The sequence below is a fragment of the Bos taurus genome, chromosome 6, assembly GCF_002263795.3.
Source record: "Bos taurus isolate L1 Dominette 01449 registration number 42190680 breed Hereford chromosome 6, ARS-UCD2.0, whole genome shotgun sequence".
Lineage (NCBI taxonomy): Eukaryota > Metazoa > Chordata > Mammalia > Artiodactyla > Bovidae > Bos > Bos taurus.
This window is the reverse complement of record NC_037333.1, coordinates 5,756,108-5,768,331: the sequence shown is the minus strand read 5'-3', so window position 1 is coordinate 5,768,331 and position 12,224 is coordinate 5,756,108. Positions and strand designations below refer to the sequence as shown.

The 12,224-nt window shown below is 38.7% G+C and overlaps 1 protein-coding gene across 3 annotated transcripts in view; it reads right to left on the bottom strand.

The window, feature by feature from the left end:
* The window catches only part of PDE5A (phosphodiesterase 5A), a 148,555-nt gene that overhangs the window by 125,904 nt on the left and 10,427 nt on the right, over positions 1-12,224 (bottom strand).

Below are 12,224 nucleotides of genomic sequence, written 5' to 3'. Positions count from 1 at the left end.
GAGACGTGGATGGACTTACTGTCTGTCATACATAATGAAGTAAGTCAGAAAGAGACAAACAGATGTCCTACATTAAGACATATATATGGAATCGAGAAAAATGGCACTGATGGACCTATCTGCAGGGCAGGAACAGAGATGCAGATGTAGAAAGTGGACGGGTGGACGTGCAGGGGGTGAGCTGGGAGACTGGGACTGAGGAATGTGCCCGGCCGCGTGGAGAACAGACAGGTGCTGGGAACTTACTGCACAGCACAGGGAGCTCAGCTCGGTGCTCTGTGGTGACCTAGATGGGGCGGGGGGGTGGGGGGGTGGGGGGAGGATAAGGGAGGAGGTCCAAAAGAGAGAGGGGATGTGTGTGTACACATAGTTGATTCTCTTCATCACTGAGCAGAAATTAACACAACACCATAAAGCAACTATACCTCAATAAAAACAAAACAGAGTGAGTGTGTGTGTGTGTGTGTGTGTGTGTGTGGCGTGCCTGCTCTGTCATGGCTGACTCTTTGCTATCCCACAGACTGTAGCCTGCCAGGCTCCTCTGTCCATATACTTTTCCAGGCAAGAACACTGGACTGGGTTGCCATTTTCTACTCCAGAGGATCTTGCCAACCCAGGGATCGAACCAACATCTCTTTTGTCTCCTGCATTGGCAGGCAGGTTCTTTACCACTGTGCCACCTGGGAAGCTCCCTCCTTAAATGCTGTTACCCCTGAAAACTTCTAAAATCCTCTCATGGTTAACTGATGCAGTAACCATTTGTCATAGAAAATGAAAACATAACGGTCTATTTAAGACAGTTTATTTTGAAAAACTGAAAACAATTGTTTCACTGAACATTTTAATAAAAGATTAGCTCATATATACATATATTTTCAGATATCTGATTTATAATGCATCAGGTGTCAAGTTGGTTCCTCTCAAAATCAGTTTGAATTAAAGTAAAAGCCACTAAATTTGATGACAGTCTTCGGAAAACACAGGCATGGAAATTTGCTATTTAAAACACACAACTTATTCTGAAATTAAATATTTTAAAAATTTTTTAAAATTATCTGAATTTGGCTAGGTAACATGCTTAATTTTAGACAGTTTTTATCTATACCACTATATATAGACTAGATTTAGGAAAGAAAATAGAAAAAAGAAACAATTTGATCTAGCATGTAGAAGAAAGATCGTAGACTTCCATTAATAACATCCTAATAATGCATGTCCAATAATCTAGAATAATCTTCTATTTACTCCTTGTATAAAGGAGGAAAACAAAAAATAGGCAATAACTAGTATAAAAATCCAAGAAAATTTAAATTATTTATGTTGTTTATGTGCCACTCCATGAAGAAACCTATCTGAGCTAAAGGTTTCATAGTCAGTATTTTTTTTTTTTAAGCTAAATATATCAGATCATACACATCCAAAAGACTGTTGTTCAGTTCAAATAAATCCTCTTGGGAAGCTGTAATCTGATGCCAACTGATGCCCCCATTACTTTAAACATTCTGGGAACTTTTGAAACTAACTTCTAAAAAAATTCAAAGTCATATAAGAACATTAGTTTTGCCTAAAAGCTAGATCTTGTTTTTCACTGAGCCTTGCTTTGAATAAGCAAATAAAACCACAAAAAGCCTAGAGTAATGGCTAACTTAATACATATCGTATGCAGACCTGATTTTTCTCCAAATACAGGCCTGATTTTTCTTCAAACTCAAAAATTCATTTTCAGAAGACAATAACTTGCAAGCATTGAGGATATTTAAAAGAACTGGCCTATAAGAGCAATGCAATCTCCATGCGGCAACGGTTTACTGGTTATTTTCATGAAAGAGCCAGGATGCAGACACTCTCCAATCCTTCTGGCTGCAGCAGAAATTGATAATACCTCTTCAGAGGGCAAGCAGGCAGAATCTAACAAGTTTTAAAATGCAAGTATCCTTTGTTCCAAAGATTTTACACACACGGCAAAAGAAGCATCAGTGTATTTATTTACTGTTTGTTATAGCAAAGATAAGAGCAAACTAATCCCATAAATAGAAGCCTGGCAAAATACATCATGGCATGTTTATAAATGGAACACTGTGCCTGTGCTAAGGTGCTTCATGTCCGACTTTGCAACACTATGGGCTGTAGCCCACCGGGCTTCTCTGGCCTTGGGATTCTCCAGGCAAGAACACTGGAGTGGGCTGTCACTCCCTCCTCCAGGGGATCTTTCCAACCCAGGGATCGAACCCGCATCTCTTCCATCTCCTGCATTGGCAGGCAGGTTCTTTACCATTAACGCCACCTGGGAAGCCCAAATAGAACATGAGGCAGATATTACAAGGTACTGATATGAATAATCAGCACAATCTATTAAGTGAAAACAAGATCCAGAAGGAGGAGAGAAGAGTTAATCATTTTTCTGGGTCTCCACTAAGTCTTTCACTTATAGAATGTTCCCTGAGTTATTTTATTTTGAACAATAATCTATTGTTTGGTAAATATATATTACCCTGAATTGACACCAATCTAGAATGAAATGGGTAAAAAAAAAATAACATAGATATTATCAGGATTATCTCATAATTCCAAGTGTTAGATACATTTTAAAGCTCTCTTTAAAAAGTACTTACTACATTACTCCAGTATATACCTACAGCACAGAATTTTTTTTTTTTTTAATGTAATTGCCAAATATTTTGGAGAAGGCAATGGCACCCCACTCCAGTACTCTTGCCTGGAAAAATCCCATGGATGGAGGAGCCTGGTAGGCTGCAATCCATGTGATCGCTAAGAGTCGGACACGACTGAGAGACTTCACTTTCACTTTTTCACTTTCATGCATTGGAGAAGGAAATGGCAACCCACTCCAGTGTTCTTGCCTGGAGAATCCCAGGGACGGGGGAGCCTGGTGGACTGATGTCTATGGGGTCACACAGAGTCGGACACGACTGAAGTGACTTAGCAGCAGCAGCCAAATATTTTATAAATGCATACCGTGGCTTGGGACAAAATTTCTAGTCATAAGAATATACTCTGGTAACAGTGTATCTCAAAAACTTCTAGTTCTATAGAAATGAGGGGGACATACTTTGGGAAATGTTTATGTAACCTCCAAAATCACAAAGAAAGATTGTGCCAAAGACACTGACGTCAGATATGCATGTGAAAAATGTACAGGAAGCATTTGAATAAAATGTTTTGTAAAACATGAAACAGGAACACAGCAATATGTTTAAGCTAATCTAGTTTATGTGATTAAAAAATATGTATATGTAACTTAAAAACTTCTCAAATCAACATAAAAACAGGTATTTTAACTATGTCAGCTACAAACCTGAAACACAGCCTCATTTCCTATCTTCTCACTGAAAAATGGTGATCAACATTTTAATCACACCACCTACTTGACAACATCTAAACAGACACCTTCAAGTGGTGAAATCACGATTCCTAACGCCCCACCCTTCGTCTTGTTCCAATCTCACTCCCTGTCCATTTTCTTCATATCAATAAATAGCACCATCCCCAGTTCCTCAACTGCACATCTAGGAATTACTCTGAATTTGTTTCCTTCAACTCACATCCAATCTAGCAACCAAGTCCTGTCCAGCTGACTTCCAAAACCCTATAGTCCAATCTGCTGATTTCTATCTTCCCTGGTTCAAGCTGCGTCATCTCTCATCTTGGACTATGGCCACAGCCCTTAACTGGACTCTCTGAAATCATACTAGCCTCCTTCAACCCATTCTCCCCATGGCAGCTAGAGCAATCCTTGAAAAAGTAAGCCTTAACATCTTCTCACTGAATTGAGAATAAAACCCAAACTCTTCAATCCCCGACTGCAGTCCCTCCTGTCCACACAGGCCTCCCTGACGCTCCTCAAGCACATCACACGTTGACTGCCCCCAGGCTGGAACGCTCTCCTCACCTGCATCTGGCAGGTCAAAGCTCCCTCCTCACCTGCACAGACAGGTCTTCCCTGCTCATTCCACCTCTCAAGGGACCCCAACACATTATGTTCCCCCCAACACGATCTGAATTCTTGTTGTTGCTCTTCAGTCGCCCAGTTGTGGGCGACCCCATGGACTGCAGCACGCCAGGCTTCCCTGTCCCCCGCCATCTCCCAGAGCTTGCCCAAGTTCACGTCCATCGCATCCTGATGCCGTCCAGCCATCTCATCCTCTGATGCCCTTGTCTCCTTCTGCCATTGATCTTTCCCAGCATCAGGAACTTTTCCAATGAGTCATCTGTTTGCATCAGGTAACCAAAATATTGGGAGCTTCAGCCTCAGCATCAGTCCTTTCAATGAATATTCAAGGTTGATCTCCCTTAAGACTGACTGGTTTGATCTCCTTGCAGTCCAAGGGACTTCCAGGAGTCTTCTCCAGCATCACAGTTCGAAGGCATCAATTCTTTGGCATTCTGCCTTTTTTACAGTTCAGCTCTCACAACTGTACATGACCAATGGGGAAGACCATGGCCTTGACTATACGGACCTTTGTTGGCAGAGTAATGTCTCTGCTTTTCAACACACTGTCTAGGTTTCTCACAGCTTTCCTGCCAAGAAGCCATCGTTTTCTGATTTCATGGCCGCACTCACGGTCTGCAGTGATTTTGGAGCCCAAGAAGAGGAAATCTGCCGCTACTTCCAACTTTCCCCCTTCTATTTGCCATGCAGTAATGGGGCCAGGTGCCATGATCTTGGCTTTTTTTTTTTTTTTTTAATATTTAGTCTTAAGCCGGCTCTTTCACTCTCCTCCTTCACCCTCATCAAGAGGCTCTTTAGTTCCTCTTCACTTTCTGCCATTAAGAGTGGTAATGAATTCTTACTATCATCTATTTTTTCTTGTTTATTAACCTGTTGGTTTACTGTCTGTTTCTTCCAAGGAGATGTAAATTTCATAATCATCTGTCTTGTAAACAACTGCATTCCTGTACTTAGAAAATGTCTGTCACATATTAATACTATGTCCCTGATAAATATCTGAGTGAAGTGAATGAATAAATAAATAAATGAAGCCTCCTAAACTAACTGCATTAAAAAGGACAACAGTCTTTTGAAAATTTGAATGCTTAGAAAATCAACATTATGTTTTAGCTATTAATGGTCACCACCCCTTGGATGTAAGCCTCATAACTGATCGTGGCTACTCTACCCTCATTTATCCCGTAGGGCCTGTTATACATCTTAAACAGAGCCAGTGCCCCCACATTCTTTGTTAGATATTTTGCACTATTATGTTTAATTTGTCTCACAGGTGTTGTATTTCTTGACACTTTCTTGGAGAAATGAACTCAGTATTAAATGACACAGGAAAAGTAGATCTGGTATATTCAGTCATTCAATCAACAATTTTTATTAACCACCAGTCATGGGAGGAAATGTTTTCTTAAGACCACATTATTGATTATCTGAGTCCCTGTAGATATATATGCCTGTGGAGGAAAATATAAGCTATCATAACATCAAAACAATTACTTATAAGCCAACCATAAATAATATTAAATCATCTCTTACACCTCTCTCCTTTCAGGCATCCCTTGACATTTTGCAGCACATGACCTACGTGGCTATGTGAAGTGAGCCTTCTTTCCTAAGACTAGTATTGATCATCTCCTGTTCTTTAACACTTTAAGCTCTACAAATACAAATCACTTGCAGATTGAAATGTAAACTTACATAAGATATAGAATTTCTAGAAGTAGAACAAAGTAATGTTGGAGACTATTCTAATATTACATAAGGCCACTGATAATTAAAGGGTAAGCCCAATTAAAAACCAGCTAACAAAATCAACAAGGATCATTAACACAACAAATACCTGAAGAGAGAATTCTGTTCAAATAAGTGCATTGTAGATTAAGAAAGGCTGCTGGAAAAACCGAAGATCTTTAAATGTTAATTTTTAAAAACTGTACTTGGGGAAAAAAATAACTCTATGATTTTGTTGCAAATGTCAAACAAGTAAAGTTATTTGCCAGAAACTGTCTACTTTAAATTTCCATTATAATTTAAATTTTATTAGATCTAAAATAAATTTACGTTCATAACCTGTGGTTCCATTTTTCAAAGTAAAGTTCCAATCAAAACCTTTTCACTGATACTTCTTCATTTTAACTGGATTCACTTAAGTGTCCTTTGCTCTAGACTGTATTTTTCTCATGAGTCCCTTGTGCACGCCAGGCACTGCGCTGCCACCAGGATACAGGAGTGAGCAGCCCAGACCTCTCCTCCCAAACTGAGACTTAGTGTGTCCAGAAGTTGCTTTATACACATACTGAATTTTGCTGTCATACGAAGTTATATGTCATTGCTTAGCCGCTAAAGTCGTCTCTGACTCTTTGAGACTCCATGGACTATAACCCGCCAGGCTCTTCTCTCCATGGGATTTTTCAGGCAAGAGTACTGATGTGGGTTTTGCATATAAATGAATAAAGATGGAAAGATGAACATGTCACATATGAGGGTAAATATACCAGATGGGATTTAAGAAACCTGATTGATAGCTCTGCCTGGGGCAAATCACTTCAATGGCTTGAGACAGGATCTCTACTTTCCCTTCTTTCTCTTCCTTGAGTCTATGAGATTTTGAAAAGTATGTCTATCAGAGATACTGGAAGAAAAAAGCACCATTTTATTTAAACCTGGTGAGGCAGGTATTAACAATCCTACTTTCTAAATGGCTGAACCAAACACACTCTGCTATCTGGTAGCAAAACTAGATATCAAATCTAGGTTTCCTATTCCAAGTCTTACAACCTATAAGAATATAGAAGTTCCCAGAACATCAATGTCTGTCATGAAGAAGACACTTCATAACATCCAGATGCAGTAGAAAGAGTAAAAAATCAAATTTAAACATATACGGTAGAGAAAGAACACGCTCGCTTGTAACAGCACATCCTCTAACTTAATTCTTTCCATCCAGACCACAAAAGGACGGCGCACTAAATCTCTGACGCAAAAACACTGTGTCAAGGGGCTCAGAACAAAAACTCTGAAGGACAGTGTCCTTAAAATAATCTGACTGAGTCTCATGCCTGTTTCTCTGAAAACAGGTCAGGGTCTATAAACCTAGAATGATGCACTGAAAAGAATGCACAGTAAATGTGTTCAAGATGAGAGTAATTCTCAGGGTTGCACTGCTGTTGTTGTTCACTCACTAAGTTCAGGACTGACTCTCTGCAACCCCGTGCACCGCAGCACACCAGGCTCCTCTGTCCTCCCTATCCCTGAGTTTGCTCAAATTCACATCCATTGAGTTGGTGGTGCCATCTAATCATCTCAGCCTCTGCTGCCCTCTTCTCCTCCTGTTCTCAATCTTTCCAGCATCAGGGTCTTTTTCAATGAGTCAGCTCTTCGCATCAGGTGGCCAAGGTACTGGAGCTTCAGCTTCAGCAGTATCCCTTCCGATGAATATTCAGGGTTGATTTCCTAACAGTTGATTAGTTTGATCTTCCTGCAGTTCGGGAGACTCTAAAAAGTCTTCTCCAGCACAATTCAAAAACATCAATTCTTTAGAGCTCAACCTTTTTTACGGTCCAACTCTCGCATCTGTACACGACTACTGGAAAAACCATAGCTTTGACTACATGGACTTTTGTCTCTGCTTTTTAATATGCCATCTAGGTTCAAAGGAGCAAGTGTCTTTTAATTTCATGGCTGCAGTCACTGTCCACTGTGATTTTGCTAGACTTTGCAAATAAAAATACTGGATACCAATTAAAGCTGAGTTTCAGATAAATAATGAATACAGTTTTAATATAAACAGTATCTAAAATTCAAATTATACTTAATTTATTTCAAATGACCATACTAGTCATTTGATATTCTGTTTTTCCCAACTGAAATTGTTGGCAGATAGACATCAAAGAAAAGGTAGGTCTGTGTAGCACATCAATGAGCTCTGTGCTATCAAACAACTAACTGTATCATTGAAAGAGCACAAAGGAGCCTGTGTATTATGGTAACTGAACTTTCAAAAGCTCTTAGATTAATAATTTGTGGCATAAAATTCTTCCTTACATCAAGCCTTTTCATTTTACTGTCCAAATCATACCATATATTTAGTAGAGGAAAAAAAAAACTGCAATCTACTTATATAAGGGAGGCTGACACATTGCTAAAAATTCTTGGGAAGCACTGAAAGGCTATGTTTTTAGTCATAAATCCCAAATTCCAATCTATACTTTAGCATTTGTACCAATGGGATTTGTAACCAATAGCAAACAATTTTCTTTTTCTGAGTTTCAATTTCATCCTGTATCCAGTAGGGGAAATACTGCCTGTTCTAACTTCTTCCTGACCTGCAAGGTGGTGACTATCTTCAGTTGAGTATAGAGTCAAGAATACTAAACTGGCCATCAGGAGATAATTCTACTGAACAATCACGACTTCTCTGGAGTTCATTTTCTCCTGAATACAAGTTCTTCTTTGTAAAAATGGGCAGCTCTCTGAATGGGTCAGGAAGACTCCCACAAGTGCTAACATTATCAGCAGACCAATAGGTGGTGATTCTTATTAGGTCAGTCAACTCTCGTCATCTCCTTTTGCCCCTCAGCTTCTTCTCTTTCTTCTTCTTTCACTCATCTCATGGGGCTGAAGTTCAAGTCAAATTAGAAAATGCACATGGAAGCATTTCAAAATCTCTTCCACCTACTTAAGATGCTGCCATCTCCTCCTAGACCCTTTCCAGTGGAGCCGCAGAGCTGGCATAAGGGCCAATGGTGTTTATTTCCTCATGACGTTCAACCAAGAGACTCAGAGAAAGTAAGGGGGAAGAACGGTCATGTTCCTGGTGGCACAGGCCCACAGGCTGAGTGGGTCTGAAATGATTTGGAAACAGCCTGTCTACACGCACCCTGACCATCTAGGTCCTTGTCCAAAGAAGATACTGCAGATTGTTATTTATTATAGAATCCCACTAAGCTTCCCCCTAAAAAGATGAGTTACATCATAACTCTACATAAATTGCATCCTAGCTGTCTGAGCAAAAAGAACGAAATGGATGCAAATTCCACAAAGGTATTTTACCCTCTGCTGGAGGGTCTAATAACTTAGAAACCCTACTTTCATGTATAAGCAACTCTTGGTTAACTGCCCTGCAAACAAAAACAGAACAACCATCTTGAAATCTTTGAGCTGATTTAACTTTTACTAGGCTGTTAATGAAAGACAACAGGCCCTGGATGCTAGAAATAGGCCACAGTCAAAGGAAATGCAATAAAAGTTAATGCCAAGAATTTATAATCAATGACAAGATCCTGATGTTTAACGTCCCATCCAAATCATTCCTTCTCTCCTCACCAAAACCTGTTTTATTATCCTCTAGTGAGTTATTTCCTTCCATGTTTTATTACACAAAACATTTCTTACCTCATAAATGAATTATATTATATGCCTCTTTTAAAATGGGTAAACATTCAGTTTTGTTCTTAAACTTTTACAATATGTCTTACAATAACTGGAGAAATCCTGCATGCGAGCTAACTCACTTCAGTCATGTCCGATTTTTTGGGATCCCATGGATTGTAGCTTGCCAGGCTCCTCGGTCCATGGAATTCTCCAGGCAAGAATACCGGAGTGGGTTACCATTTCCTTCTCCAGGGCATCTTCCTGACCCAGGGATCGAACCTGTGTCTCCTGCATTGGCAGGCAAGTTCTTTACCACTAGCACCACCAGGGAAGTGAGATGCAGAAACCCTGGAGGGTCCCAAAATCAGCGCTGGGAATTATTCCTCTCGGGTAACATAAATGTGAATACCATTTGTCATTTCGAACTTGAAACACAAGTTTGCACAGATGCTGCTCACGGCTCACCAAGGGACCCTTTCCCACAAGGCAGGTAAAGAGCAAGTAAAGAAGTGAAGAACCTCAAAAGAGCAAGTAAAGAACCCCCCAAATTGATATTAATTAGATGGCAGGAAATGAAGCCAACTGGAAGCTGATAAAAACCTGCTATGAGTTATCATAAATGTGACTTAGATTTTAAATCTCAAATCTTTTAAAACAATGAATCCAACCAGAAGTTTACTACCTTAATATTCTACTTTACTGAAGACCCTAGCAGCTCAAGAGTCTTGCCCATGCAATGATGATGTAATATAAAAATCAGTGTCAGGAGGAATAATCTTTAGCATATTTTAACCTCATGAGGCTTCCTTAGAGTGTTAATAGCATTGCATCCTTCAAGACAATGTGTCAGTGTGGGTGGAGTGCTCAACAAAACTGAGTTTATGTCTCAAAAGGCCAGGCAGCCAGGCTCCAGCAGCTGCTGCAGGAAAAGGCTGAGCACTGGCATTTCCAGTGTCAGGCACTTGGGGTCTTTAATAATATACAGAGGAATGGAATGAATACATTCACTTGTGAATGATCAAAAAACAAACCAGAAGGAAATCTGTGGGGCAGAAAGTCTAGGTGAATTGTCTTTTTTTTTTAATCATTGTAATAAAGAGTTTATCTCATCAAAATTACGCACGTGGCAGAAATAAAGTGCTATTTCATACTGCACATCCCATGTGTTCATATTTTTAAAGAAGATGAAAATTATTCTTAAAATTAGAGTCAAGGTAATGATTAAATTTAATGGTAACAAGCTAATAATATCTGTTTTTACGGGATATTTAAATAGCTTTAAGTTTTGTATATCACCTATACTTCATCTCACACTTTTCAAAAATTTTTTAAATTGATTAGTAATATTCACTAAAAACCCTGGAGGAGGAAATGGCAACCCACTTCAGTATTTTTGCCTGGGAAATCCCATGGACAGAGGATTCTGGTGGGCTGCAGTCCATGAGGTTGCAGAGAGTCAGACACGGCTGAGCACACAGGCACATTCATTTAAAAAAAAACCAGAAAGTCACTATATGATGGCACATACTCTGTTAAGGATGAAAACTTTCCCCTTTTGCAATTTCTCATTTTCACTCAATATTACTACCTATCACAGAAAGGAAAACGACAGTTTATAATTATTATAACTAATATAATTTTCCATTAATCTAATTAGATCAGTTTTTTCCAAATGCCTATAATCTAGAAGTATTAAATAGGATATGCAAAACACTGCATAGTGAAATACAAGCTCTCACATGGCATTGCAAATATGATTAGCAAAAGGGACACACACACACAAAGTAGCTCCATCCAATAATAACTTTACTTTCTACCAAAGTTGAACTGCTCACTCAGGTTACAAAACGAATCTGAAAAAGACAGGAATACCTTCAAATACATATTCAGTATTCCAGATGCTTTGAAAGGGAAAAATAATTAAAATACCTTGCCTAGGTTTTAAAGAAAATTTCTTGGCATCAAGAAAAGGAAACAATTTACAAAGCAGTGTAAAATTCTAATGTAAACATAATAATTCTCATGAGCTAAAAATATAATTAGATGAAACCTACTTGTAGAGCAACTAGCTTAATGTGTTTTGTACTCTTGCCTAAAATAATGTACCAGAGGATAAAAATTCTTTGAAAATATACTGCACGTAGGGTATCCATAGCCTAATACTAAGAATATAATTGTTAACAGTCTAATACCTACATTTTCAGCCATTCTATTTTATCACTAGAGAGTTCCCACTTTTTATGCTTTAAAATCATATATGGAAACAAAACCGACTTGGGCAAGGTCTCTAGGCAGCTCATTTAGTGACGTGCTTGCACATTAGAGGCACCAGCAGGAACCTCAGCCTCTTCCTGAGTTAAATTTCTCATGATATTAAATCTCTGAGTCTTTCCTTTGTTTCCATTAATACTGACCCTGAACTTCAGTAGAGAATGAAGGGCCCCAGGTGGGACAGACTTAGGCTTCAACCGGAGTCGCTTCTAAGATTTATGCGGTCTATAAAATGAAGATAAGGGTATTAATCCTCATAGGCTTCTTAAGAAAATTAAGAAAAATGACACCTATAAAGTGATTGCACAGAGTCTGGTACTAAAGGTTTAAAATATTACAGTTACTGTTTTTAAGTTAATCAAACATTAACTGGAGGATATTTTCAAAGGCAATTAAATTTTTTATAAAAATAAAAAGAATGTATTCATGGATTTTTACAGAATAACTAGATGTTAGCCATTTGTCTTCCAAGCTCCTAGTTTAAAAGCACTAATTTCTCTACAAAAACACTTGTGCAAAACAAAAAAGGTGTTCTAATGTCTGCAGTTTCTCAAATTAGAATTGAAAAAACATGGACTCCTTAGACCAATAACTACTTATGTATGACATAATTTTC